We start from the raw sequence: 14,013 nt of genomic DNA, 5'->3' as shown, positions 1-14,013 counted from the left end.
CATTTTATGATTTTCTTCCCAAATCTGAAATTATTTATGTATGAAATGTTGACAATTTGATTGCAGCAGGGACTGGCAAATAAATTGCAGTGCCCATCATTGCATATATATTCAGGCCAACATTAAAACTCAGTATGAAGAGCAGGCAGGGAGCTTCGTATATCATTGGATCTGAGAATTTTTTACTATTGTGAATTGTTTCTGTTTCTTGGAGACATTAGTTGTACCTTCTTATTAGTGCCTAGCATGGCGAAAGAGCTATATTGCTGTGCCTTTCTTTGATCCAGATTCTTCTATTCCACATGGTCAAAAGAAACTTGAGAGTATTTCACAAATTTGTGCCTTGCCAAAATAAGGATGATTGCAAAGTCTATTGTAACGTGAGGAATTGGCAAACATTCAGTTGTAGCAGTCTGTCCTGTATGTATGTTTATACATGACAAGTGTTTGGGCATGAGTCAATTGCATTGGTTGTAGCAGCAGTTAGCGCGCGATGTGGCTATTGTTGTCGTACTTTATTTGTTGGTGCTATTTACGGAACAACTATAGAGAGGACATTGTTGCCATTTTAAAGGTAAATGATGCACCTAACATTGTAATATGAATTGTAGACCCGTTTCCAGAAAAATAGCAATTGTATATACACAGGGTCATGTGTAGTTGTTAATTAATTTTTTCAAGGAGTACAAATGCGGGTTTTTCTATGTTCATTACTGATTACATCACATCGTAACTCCATTCCTTAAATCCATGGTGTGTTCTCTGTTCCATTGAATACATGACTTGGAATCAGATAAATTTTACTCATACGATGTGATTTATGCCAAATTTCCTTTGCAGATAATTTAGGAACTGCATTGCATGTGCATGTTAAGTTCTTCTGTCAATTTATCTAACTTCGACAGAAAGACAGACGTGAGGCACGACTGCCATGGACCACTGCCATAACTCATGTACTACTTGGTACACTTCCTTCAGTAAGCTCACTCTTTGAGATTTTAGCCGGTAGAGAAATAGATTGAGATCCTGTGGTCTTGCCTGGAGATGCTATATTATGCATGGCTATTCAATTTTCAGTCTGTGTAAATTAGTTTGATTATGAGCCATCAGGTACCTTCTAGGCTTTTAATATACATATCCAGGTATGCATTCATCCACTGCATGTTTAATTAACAGAATAAATGTATGGTGTACTATACACTTCAAAGTATGTATAAATAATTTTACCTTATGAAACAAACCATTCATCGGCTAGCTGAATCAGATGATGATCTATGACAATCGACCTAGCACAAAAAAAGTAATTTCACTATTTTTTCAATTGCATTCCATTGAACTTTGGTGTAAGTTCTTTTTTCTTAGGTTATTTTACATTTTAAATGACATTCCTCATTCGATTAATTCTTTATAATCACAAATAATTCTGAAGATCAACTCTACACAATTGAACCCGTACTTAATTTGGAAACAATGAGTTGACATGGAACATTAAACTTGTAACCATTTTTCGGTTCTATCGATTCTTTGATTTGAAATATTTGTTGTTTCAACATAAACATGTTTTAAAAACTTATTGCAGTGAGCCTGTCAACACACACAACGAGTGGACATATCTGAAAGGGCAAGGGAGAGCATGCAGATAAGAACACAATGCATGGCTTGTGGTCATATTTTCCTTACGTTGATTAAGCCAATTTAAGAGATAACTCATTTTCTTACATTTCTTCTATACTAATAAAGCAGATAATGAAGGCTGGGCTTCTTTGATATCAGCAAGACCTGTATTTTTTTTAAATGAGAGCCTATCCTGCAGCCTAAAATTCTCAGTGTACACGCTTGAGTGTACCTGCATAGTATAATGACATTGCGCAATCACTCACTAATGTGCATCGGGATCTTGTCATAGCTGGTTTATTTTCATCCATGATGCACAAGGTAACATGTACACTACCATAGTTTTTCCTATATTGGAGTAAATTAAACTTTAAGTTTTACATTACAATACAATTGGCATTGGATGGAGAACATAATTTGTACCTCGTGAGCTGAATTGATGAAACATGATTTGGTTCATTCTACCTTTTGTTGATTTTAAAATTGCTCTTATGTGTTGGTGCTTAAAGACATGAAGCAAGGTCCAGAGATACCCGATATGTTGCAACTTCTATATTTAACATGTATGCTTAATATAATTTAGCATAAATTAACGTTTACGTTTACTCGGTTGCCCTTCATGCTATGTTTTTTAGGAAGGTCGGAAGGGGCTCACTAAGCGGCATGCTAGAGTATGAAGAACAATCTTATGATCTTGGGATTGATTACGTTCATCATGAACAGGTATGCAATGTGACAACAATCGGTGATGGTGGCAAAGAGGAGAAGTGGCAACACGAATGTATCACTAGGAGGATATGTGTCGCTAGGAGGCATGTGAGGATTTATTTCAGATATGTGTTGCTAGGAGGCATGTGAGGATTTATTTCTTCCGTTGCAACGCACAGACACATTTACTAGTGTTAAATAAGGAAGTATTTCGTTTTAATTATGGACGTTTTCAGGGATTGATAACCACCTCTGCCTGCCGTCCAGGGTCCAACCTCAGCAGTCGTATGGACCGACGGGAACGAGTTACAGTACTACCTACTTCAATTTGTATGAAAAAAACAAGCTAGTGTGAAATGGTGGCTGGCTCAGCTCAGATCAAAACACAAGAAGATAACAAGCCTACAATACGACCTCAAGGCTACGTTAGGTGGCGCCGCGCAAACTCGTCCTCCAACCCGGTCCGTGTACTAAGCACGCCCATGTTCTTGTGCGTGTTGACCGCATCTCTTTTGCCGGTCCGGCCATTGCAAAAATTGTAATCTCGGTCCAAACTTCAAATAACCGTGCGCAAATTGGGATTGAAAATATAAGAATGAACGAATCAAATAATTCTGACCTCAGTTTCTAGCTACCTTTACAACAGAATTAGTATTGGAACCGGGAATTCCTATACAGATTTCATGAATTCATCTGCCAGCTAGAGTACATTCTATCTAGAGTCAGTGAGTGAGTGAGTGAGTGAGTGGGCGGGTGGCCTAGAAGAGTTTCCCGGCAAATTCCTTGATGTCCTCGTCTCTGACGGACGGCGAGGCCATCTTCCTGAACTGCTTCAGGTCCGACAGGCTCCGGCCGAGCTTCAGCGCCACCTTGGTCGCGAACACCTCGCCGCGCTCCCTCCGCTCCACGTCGGGCTCGCCGAGGTTGGCCTCGATGTCCTCCTGGATCTTGCGGTAGAACCCGGCGCAGTTGCGGAGCAGCTCGAACAGCATGCCCATCTGCCCGCCGTGCTCCACCGTGTTCACCGCCGCAGCCAGCGCCCCGCCGAAGACGGCCGCGCCCGACGCCCACGCCCCGGCCTCGCCGGAGCCGATGAACGCCGTGGCGACAGCCGCGGTGCCGGCCAGCGCAGGGCCTGCCACGGCGAGGCCCCTGTTTAGGTTGAGCACCAGCTTGCCCACCGTGAGGAACTCCTGCTCGTCCTTGGCCTTGATGACCCTGAGGATTCCTCGCATATCGTCCTCAAGATCCTGGGTCCAGCCGTTGCCGGAAGCGACGGCACGACGGCCGAAGCTCCTTGATCTCTTGGGCTGTGCGGCGGGGCGACGGCGCGGCCACCAGCGCGCGGGCTCGACGGCCTTGGGGAACTTCTCGAGCATGCCAGGAAGCAGGGGCAACGGGTAGGCGGCGTCGAGCGCGAGCACCCGGTCCATGGCCTCCTGCACGTCGGCCCTGGTCGTGGGCGCGTGCAGCGCGAGCTTGCCCCGTACGTCGCGCTCGAGCTCCCTCCACAGCCTGGTGGCGTTGCGCTGCTCCTCCGCGAGCTGCGAGGGCTGGATCTTGTTGACGGCGGCCATGGTGACGGCCGCGGAGGCCAGGAGCACCCCCGCGGACACCTTGAGCGCGACCACGGCCGGCGCGGCGGGCGCGAGGGCGGCCATGACGGAGGTGGCGAGCGTGAGGGAATTGGTGGAGTGGAGCAGCAGGTGGTTCCAGTTGTCGCGCTGCTTGCCGATGATGTCGTGCATCTCGGCGCGGTCCGCCGCGGCCTCGGCGATGGCGCGGAGCCTCTCGAGAGACACGTCCGCCGATGGGGAGGCCGGGACGCGCGGCGCGTCGATCCATTCGAGGTTGAGGCTGGTGTTGTCCCGCGCGGTGCGGAGACCGGAAGGCACGCCGAGGGCGGCGCGGCAGGGAGCTGCGCCGCTCCGTCGTGGCCGAGGACGACGTGGGCGCGCTGTGGAAGTAGAAGGGGAGGAGGAAGGCTGGGCCAAGAAGAGGCGCTGGGCACGGAATGCCGCCATGCTTTTTCTTTGGGTTGCTGCTTCGGTGCTGCGCGTCGTTTGCTTCCGTTGAGCTGGTTTGGAAGGCGAAGTGGTTGGGCTCCGAGCTTTTGCTGCTCCCGTGCCGTGTCGTGTTGATGAATTAGTTGGGCGATGGACTGAGGAAGTTGGATATTTATAGGTCGGGCTCCCGCGGGACTAGAGATGGACCTTTAGTCCGAGTTGGTATATCCAATAGGGATTAAGGTCTTCCCTATATAAAGGTGCTTCATCCAGTCCGAGTCCAAGTTTTCTCTCCTCTCTGTTTCCTTCCCCAAGCTTTCTCTCCTCTCTGTTTCCTTTCCCAAAGCTCGAGTTGATCCTCCATTTTTACCAAGATTTATCAGGATTGTCGGCACCTCATGTATCGAAGGATTCTAAAAGGTTAGCAACTTCATCTTTTCATCTTTTATTGCTAGTTTAGCTCGTTTCATACTCTATAAGAATAGTGATTTGTGAGTTTTAGTTTGGGAGTAATTATGTCGAAGTTTATTTGATTTATATGCAATCTGAGCTCAAATTAACTTCTTAGTTTGCATATGTGTAGGTGTGATTTACTTAGTGCCTTTCCGTCCCCGTCCTCACCGCCGTCGATCGCCGGCGTCGTCCCGTCGCCGGCACCATTGAGCCTCTTGTTCTCATCCCTTTTGTAAAAATATGTATTATTTATATGAGTTAGATTGTTACTTGTATAATTTTCTTACTTGTATGATTATTTGTTATATATAGTGCGATGGTTTTGTTATCCATCCCCATCAGCCCTCGTCCGGTTTATGATTTGGATGTGGTATATTATATTTTATAACTATTTGTTTCATTTTGTGTTTATGACAATCCAATTGATATAGATATTTTTATCTTGGAGGTATGTGAATCGGAAATTGCAACCGATCCCTCTTGTTGAGAAGTTAAATTTAGTTCAAAAAGAAAACAATTATTTGAAAGAAAAATTGAAAAGAATTAAAGAAAATAAGATGAAATTGGAGTTGTATGCTGCCGATGTCGTCGATGATCACAAGATCAATATGGATGCAATGTCCTTGAAGATTAGAAAGATTAGAAAATCTAGCAATAATAAAGAGGCTTGGTATCATTATGATGTTGGATCCATTGTTACCTTACTTGCGATTTTGATTACATTTGTTGTTGCATTTAAATGCTTTAATAGTTGTATGTTCTTTTATGAAAAGTACATATGAACTTTATGTATATATTTTTGCAGTAATAACATTTGGTCACTACTCTACTTTAGTTTTAATGTGAGGAACTTGTATTAATGTGGTCACTTCGATGTTGTGTAATGAAGGTGAGCCGACAATAAATGTACGATGACCGACGCTCTCCTGAGTTCATTAATGGCCTGCATAATTTTGTGCGTGTGGCTGAGGCAAACAAGAGGAATGGTTTTATGTGTTGTCCATGTGGCATTTGTGTAAGAATAATAACGATTACTCTACCTCAAAAATCCTTCACAGCCACTGAAAGTGCAATCATGCCCTTAATCATATTTTGATGTTGTTGACAACATACATATAGAAAACCAATCATCTTAATTGAGTGTATCTCAGGTTTTGTTCCCATGACAGTTTTTGTATGGATGTGACTAATTTGTCTAGGATGCTCAAGAACGAAGAAACAAGACGGAGTGGTCTATCATTCTATTTGTTTTTTTTGAGTTTAGGGACCCCGCACTATTAAGAGGGGAACACTAGGTCTCACAAGAAACTTGCTCAAAACTCTAGGAAATTCCTCTCTCTCTATCTTCCGATTGTTGGTCTACTCTTGTTCGGTCGTCCACTGGTTCTCGGACATCCGGATGCCAGATGGCCGACGTCCTCCGGAAATCCGGAGCCAGCCAACAGATTCAAACCCTCGGGCTTCCGGCTCCTCCGATCCTCCGAGGATCGGACGTCCGGTTACGGTAGGAATTCCGTTGCCACTCAACAGATTCAAAATGTCAGACTTCTGACCATTTCTGGATGATCGTGCCTCGGACGGCCCATGCCTCGTGGTTGTCCAGATGACCGTGAACTGCCGGACGTCCGACAACTGCACAACATAAGTGGCTCCAACGACCACTTTTCTACCACCACTACATATAGTCTTCTCCCACCTCGAGTGAGAGTTGTCCAACACAGTGAAAAGATTCCAAGAACACATTTATCCCTCACTCCCATTTGCCTACACCAAATCTTAGATCGCAAGAGCATATGTGAGTTCCCTTGAGTGTTGTTCCAATCAAAAGATAGATCCTCTCCCTCTCCTCCTCTCAACCCAAGCTATTTGTAATTTGAGCAAGTTTTGAGCAGTCCCCGTGATCTTGTTACTCTTGGAGGTTGGAGACTCCTAGGCGGTAGGAGTTCTTCGGAGAGGAATCATGCCCTTAATCATATTTTGATGTTGTTGACAACATACATATAGGAAACTAATCATCTTAATCGAGTGTATCTCAAGTTTTGTTCCCATGAGAGTTTTTGTATGGATCGTGACTAATTTGTCAAGGATGCTCAAGAACGAAGAAACAATACGAAGTGCTCTATCATTCTATTTTTCTTTCTTGAGTATAGGGACCCCGCACTATTAAGAGGATATCACTCGGTCTCACAAGAAACTTGCTCAAAACTCTAGGAAATTCCTCTCTCTATCTTCCTGTTGTTGGTCTGCTCTTGTTCGGTCGTCCAGTGGTTCTCGGACATCTGGACGCCGGATGGCCGATGTCCTCCGGAAATCCGGAGCCAGCCAACAGATTCAAACCCTCAGACTTCCGGTTCCTTCGGTCGTCCGAGGACCGGACGTTCAGGTATGGTAAAAATTTCGTTGCCATTCAACAGATTCAAAATGTCGGACTTCTAACCATTTCCGGACGACCGTGCCCCGGACGGCCGATGCCTTTCGGGCGTCCGTATGAGGTTCTCCTATCCACCAAATGTTGTGCTAATACCTTCTGTATCTTCAGACGGCCTATGTCTTCCGGACGTCCGTATGCTGATCATCTCTCCACCACATACTATGCTAACCTGATACTTTCTGCATCTTCGGACGACCGACCACTGTCGGACGTCCGACCCCTCGTGGTTGTCCAGATGACCGTGAACTGCCGGACGTCCGGCAACTACACAACATAAGTGGCTCCAACGGCCACTTTTCTACCACCACTATATATAGTCTTCTCCCACCTCGAGTGGGAGTCGTCCAACATAGTAAAAAGATTCCAAGAACACCTTTCTCTCTCACTCCCATTTGCCTACACCAAATCTTAGATCCCAAGAGCATCTGTGAGTTCCCTTGAGTGTTGTTGTAATCAAAAGATAGATCGTCTCCCTCTCCTCCTCTCAACCCAAGCTATTTGTGATTTGAGCAAGTTTTGAACAGTCCCCATGATCTTGTTACTCTTGGAGGCAGTGACGAAGCCATGTTCTGGCCATGAAGTCAAACGACTACACAACTATCTGGTAAATTGACTACCCCAGGTACTACATATAGGCCCAGTCGGCCAGCCGTATTAGTTTTGTTTGACATTTGAGTGGGCTAAAATAATCAACGTGATTTGGCCCGATTACATTAGTGCCTTTTGTTGGATGATTGCGAACGTGAAAGCCTGAATGGCTAAATCCCGTGATATTCTCTTTGACAGTTTGACTTTCCTTTCATCTCCTTTTGTCCTTCGGAACCAAGATCTGGATGTCCTTTGTTCATCCACACCGCCGGCCGCTGCAGCTTCGTCAAACGTCAATCGCCACGCTCTTCGTCAAGCATCATCGATCTTAGCCGCAAGGAGCGAATGACACACCGTTAGCGGCGGCGGCATCCTGGATAGTTGGATCAATTAGCACATGAAACTGATTGATGTACGCTATACCTGTACGAGTATACCGATTGTGTGATTGGCATTCCCTCGAACACCAGAACAAGAACCCCTTCAGTTTGTAAGTTTTGTTTTCCTTCTAACTATTATCTTTTACAAGCATCATAGGAACTATGATATTATAGATTGCTCTTCAATCTTCATTAAGAAAATTGGATCTCATTTTTCTTAGCACTATCATTTTTTTGTCAGATCGTCGGATCAGTAAATTGATAAATTTGTAAACAAGTGGCGGTCTGAGTCAGATGTAGCAAATTCTTCACAGAAACCACTAGAAAATGAGAAAGAACTAACACCTATTGATGCTAGAGCTGCTTTGGAACGTGTACTAGTTAACAGCAATGCAAGGCCACGCTCAACCGAAGAAGAAGATGAAGAACATGTTGATATATCCAATCTTCTGCCGGATCCTGCAGACCGTAAGCCAATTTCCCAATACAAAACTGCCAAAGTCCGTGATGATGTGCGAAGAGCTTACCTCCTAAGAGGCCCATGCCAACCTGATGGACATGTTTTCCATGAAACTGATTTCAGTGGAGTTCAACGTCGTTTTAATAAAGAATGGTTCAAGACATACAAGCCTTGGTTGGAGTACAGTATAAAGGTGTTGGAATTATGCCCTAGAGGCAATGATAAATGTAGTTATTATTATAATTCCTGTATCAAGATAATCGTTTATTATCCATGCTATAATTGTATTGAATGAAGACTCATTTACATGTGTGGATACATAGACAAAACACCGTCCCTAGCAAGCCTCTAGTTGGCTAGCCAGTTGATCAAAGATGGCCAGTGTCTTCTGGTTATGAACAAGGTGTTGTTGCTTGATAACTGGATCAGGTCATTAGGAGAATCACGTGATGGACTAGACCCAAACTTATAGATGTAGCATGTTGATCGTGTCATTTTGTTGCTACTGTTTTCTGCGTGTCAAGTATTTATTCCTATGACCATGAGATCATATAACTCACTGACACCGGAGGAATACTTTGTGTGTATCAAACGTCGCAACGTAACTGGGTGACTATAAAGATGCTCTACAGGTATCTCCGAAGGTGTTGGTTGAGTTAGTATGTATCAAGACTGGGATTTGTCACTCCGTGTGACGGAGAGGTATCTCGGGGCCCACTCGGTAATACAACATCACACACAAGCCTTGCAAGCAAAGTGACTTAGTGTAAGTTGCGGGATCTTGTATTACGGAACGAGTAAAGAGACTTGCCGGTAAACGAGATTGAAATAGGTATGCAGATACCGACGATCGAATCTCGGGCAAGTAACATACCGAAGGACAAAGGGAATGACATACGGGATTATATGAATCCTTGGCACTGAGGTTCAAACGATAAGATCTTCGTAGAATATGTAGGATCCAATATGGGCATCCAGGTCCCGCTATTGGATATTGACCGAGGAGTCTCTCGGGTCATGTCTACATAGTTCTCGAACCCGCAGGGTCTGCACACTTAAGGTTCGGCGTTGTTTTATGTGTATTTGAGTTATATGGTTGGTTACCGAATGTTGTTTGGAGTCCCGGATGAGATCACGGACGTCACGAGGGTTTCCGGAATGGTCCGAAAACGAAGATTGATATATAGGATGACCTCATTTGATTACCGGAAGGTTTTCGGAGTTACCGGGAATGTACCAGGAATGACGAATGGGTTCCGGGAGTTCACCGGGGGGGGGGGGGGGGGGCAACCCACCCCGGGGGGGGCGTGGACCTTAGGGGTGGCGAACCAGCCCTTAGTGGGCTGGTGGTACAGCCCAAGAGGTCCTATGCGCCAAGAGAAGAAAAATCAAAGAGGAAAGAAAGAAAAAAAAGGAAGGAGGTGGGAAGGGAAGGAAGGACTCCCACCAAACCAAGTCCAACTCGGTTTGGGGGGGGGGGGAGTCCTTCCCCCCTTGGCTCGGCCGACCCCCTTGGGGCTCCTTGAGCCCCAAGGCAAGGCCCCCTCCCTCCCACCTATATATACGGAGGTTTTAGGGCTGATTTTACACGACTTTCTCACGGCAGCCCGACCACATACCTCCACGGTTTTTCCTCTAGATCGCGTTTCTGCGGAGCTCGGGCGGAGCCCTGCTGAGACAAGATCATCACCAACCTCCGGAGCGTCGTCACGCTGCCGGAGAACTCTTCTACCTCTCCGTCTCTCTTGCTGGATCAAGAAGGCCGAGATCATCGTCGAGCTGTACGTGTGCTGAACGCGGAGGTGTCGTCCGTTCGGCACTAGATCGTGGGACTGATCGAGGGATTGTTCGCGGGGCGGATCGAGGGACGTGAGGACGTTCCACTACATCAACCGCGTTCACTAACGCTTCTGCTGTACGGTCTACGAGGGTACGTAGATCACTCATCCCCTCTCGTAGATGGACATCACCATGATAGGTCTTCGTGCGCGTAGGAAAATTTTTGTTTCCCATGCGACGTTCCCCAACAGTGGCATCATGAGCTAGGTTCATGCGTAGATGTCTTCTCGAGTAGATCACAAAAGTTTTTGTGGGCGGAGATGTGCGTTTTGCTGCCCTCCTTAGTCTTTTCTTGATTCCGCGGTATTGTTGGATGAAGCGGCTTGGACCGACATTACTCGTACGCTTACGAGAGACTGGTTTCATCGCTACGAACAACCCTGTTGCTCAAAGATGACTGGCAAGTGTCGGTTTCTCCAACTCTAGTTGAATCGGATTTGACCTAGGAGGTCCTTGGATGAGGTTAAATAGCAACTCATAGATCTCCGTTGTGGTGTTTGCGTAAGTAAGATGCGATCCTACTAGATACCCATGGTCACCACGTAAAACATGCAACAACAAAATTAGAGGACGTCTAACTTGTTTTTGCAGGGTATGCTTGTGATGTGATATGGCCAACGATGTGATGTGATATATTGGATGTATGAGATGATCATGTTGTAATAGATAATATCGACTTGCACGTCGATGGTACGGCAACCGGCAGGAGCCATAGGGTTGTCTTTATACTAATGTTTGTGCTTGCAGATGTGTTTACTATTTTGCTAGGATGTAGCTTTAGTAGTAATAGCATGAGTAGCACGACAACCCCGATGGCGACACGTTGATGAAGATCATGGTGTGGCGCCGGTGATAAGAAGATCGTGCCGGTGCTTTGGTGATGGAGATCAAGAAGCACGTGATGATGGCCATATCATGTCACTTATGAATTGCATGTGATGTTAATCCTTTTATGCACCTTATTTTGCTTAGAACGACGGTAGCATTATGAGGTGATCTCTCACTAAAATTTCAAGACCAAATTGTGTTCTCCCCGACTGTGCACCGTTGCTACAGTTCGTCGTTTCGAGACACCACGTGATGATCGGGTGTGATAGACTCAACGTTCACATACAACGGGTGCAAAACAGTTGCGCACGCGGAACACTCGGGTTAAGCTTGACGAGCCTAGCATGTGCAGACATGGCCTCGGAACACATGAGACCGAAAGGTCGATCATGAATCATATAGATGATATGATTAGCATAGGGATGCTTACCACTGAAACTATACTCAACTCACGTGATGATCGGACTTGAGCTAGTGTAAGTGGATCATGAACCACTCAAATGACTAGAGAGATGTACTTTTTGAGTGGGAGTTTAGCAAATAATTTGATTGAGTTAAACTCTAATTATCTTGAACATAGTCTAAGTCCACTTTGAATATGTTTGTGTTGTAGATCATGGCTCACGCAACTGTCACCCTGAATTTTAATACGTTCCTAGAGAAAGCTAAGTTGAAAGATGATGGAAGCAACTTTGTAGACAGGGCTCGTAATCTTAAGCTAATCTTACAAGCTGGGAAGAAGGATTATGTCCTTAATGCTGCGCTAGAAGATGAACCACCCGCTACGGCTGATCAGGATGTTAAGAACGTTTGGTTAGCACGTAAGGAGGACTACTCAATAGTTCAATGTGCAGTCTTGTATGGCTTAGAACCGGGACTTCAACGTCGCTTTGAGCGTCATGGAGCATTTGAGATGTTCCAGGAGTTGAAGTTCATCTTTCAGAAGAACGCCCGGATCGAGAGGTATGAGACCTCCGATAAATTCTATGCTTGCAAGATGGAGGAGAACTCGTCTGTCAGTGAACATGTGCTCAAAATGTCTGGGTACTCAAACCGTCTAGCTGAGCTGGGAATTGAACTCCCGCAAGAAGCTATCACTGACAGAATCCTTCAATCGCTGCCGCCAAGCTATAAAGGCTTTGTGTTGAACTACAACATGCAAGGGATGAACAAGTCACCCGGCGAGTTGTTTGCGATGCTGAAAGTCGCAGAGTCTGAACTCCGTAAAGAGCATCAAGTGTTGATGGTGAATAAGACCACTAGTTTCAAGAGAAACGGCAAAGGCAAGAAGGGTAATTCAAAGAAGAGCGGCAAGCCTGTTGCTAATCCGACGAAGAAACCCAAAGCTGGACCTAAGCCTGAAACAGAGTGTTTCTATTGCAAGGGTATGGGTCACTGGAAGCGCAACTGCCCCAAGTATCTGGCTGATAAGAAGGCGGCCAAAGAAAAATCAGGTATATTTGATATACATGTTATTGATGTGTACTTAACCGGTTCTCGTAGTAGTGCCTGGGTATTCGATACCGGTTCTGTTGCTCATATCTGCAATTCGAAACAGGAACTACGGAATAGACGAAGGCTGGCGAAAGATGAAGTGACGATGCGCGTAGGAAATGGTTCCAAGGTTGATGCAATCGCCGTCGGCACAGTTTCACTTCAGTTACCATCAGGATTAGTGATGAACTTAAATCATTGTTATTTAGTGCCTGCGTTGAGCATGAACATTATATCTGGATCTTGTTTATTGCGAGACGTTTACTCTTTTAAGTCAGAGAATAATGGTTGTTCTATTTCTATGAGTAATATCTTTTATGGTCATGCACCCAATGTGAGAGGATTGTTCATACTGAATCTTGATAGCGATACGCATATACATAACATTGAGACCAAAAGAATTAGAGTTAACAATGATAGTGCCATATTTTTGTGGCACTGCCGCTTAGGTCATATTGGTGTAAAGCGCATGAAGAAACTCCATGCTGATGGACTTTTGGAGTCACTTGACTTTGATTCACTTGACACGTGCGAACCATGCCTCATGGGCAAGATGACTAAAACTCCGTTCTCCGGAACAATGGAGCGTGCAAGTGACTTATTGGAAATCATACATACCGATGTGTGTGGTCCGATGAGCGTGGAGGCACGCGGCGGATATCGTTATTTTCTCACCTTCACTGACGATTTGAGTAGATATGGTTATGTCTACTTGATGAAGCACAAGTCTGAAACATTTGAAGAGTTCAAGCAATTTCAGAGTGAAGTGGAAAATCATCGTAACAAGAAGATCAAGTTCCTACGGTCTGATCGTGGGGGTGAATATCTGAGTTTCGAGTTTGGTGCTCACTTAAGACAATGTGGAATTGTTTCACAGTTAACACCGCCTGGAACACCACAGCGTAATGGTGTGTCCGAACGTCGTAATCGTACTTTATTAGAGATGGTGCGATCTGTGATGTCTCTTATCGATTTGCCGTTATCTTTTTGGGGTTATGCATTAGAAACAGCTGCATTCACTTTAAATAGGGCACCATCAAAATCCGTTGAGACGACACCATACGAACTGTGGTATGGCAAAAGACCAAAGTTGTCGTTTCTTAAAGTTTGGGGATGTGATGCTTATGTCAAAAAGCTTCAGCCTGAAAAGTTGGAACCCAAAGCGGAAAAGTGCGTCTTCATAGGTTACCCAAAAGAGACAGTTGGGTACAC

The sequence above is a fragment of the Hordeum vulgare genome, chromosome 7H (genome assembly GCF_904849725.1).
Source record: "Hordeum vulgare subsp. vulgare chromosome 7H, MorexV3_pseudomolecules_assembly, whole genome shotgun sequence".
Classification (NCBI taxonomy): Eukaryota; Viridiplantae; Streptophyta; class Magnoliopsida; order Poales; family Poaceae; genus Hordeum; species Hordeum vulgare.
The sequence above is the reverse complement of the archived record's forward strand: the minus strand, read 5'-3'. Positions refer to the sequence as shown.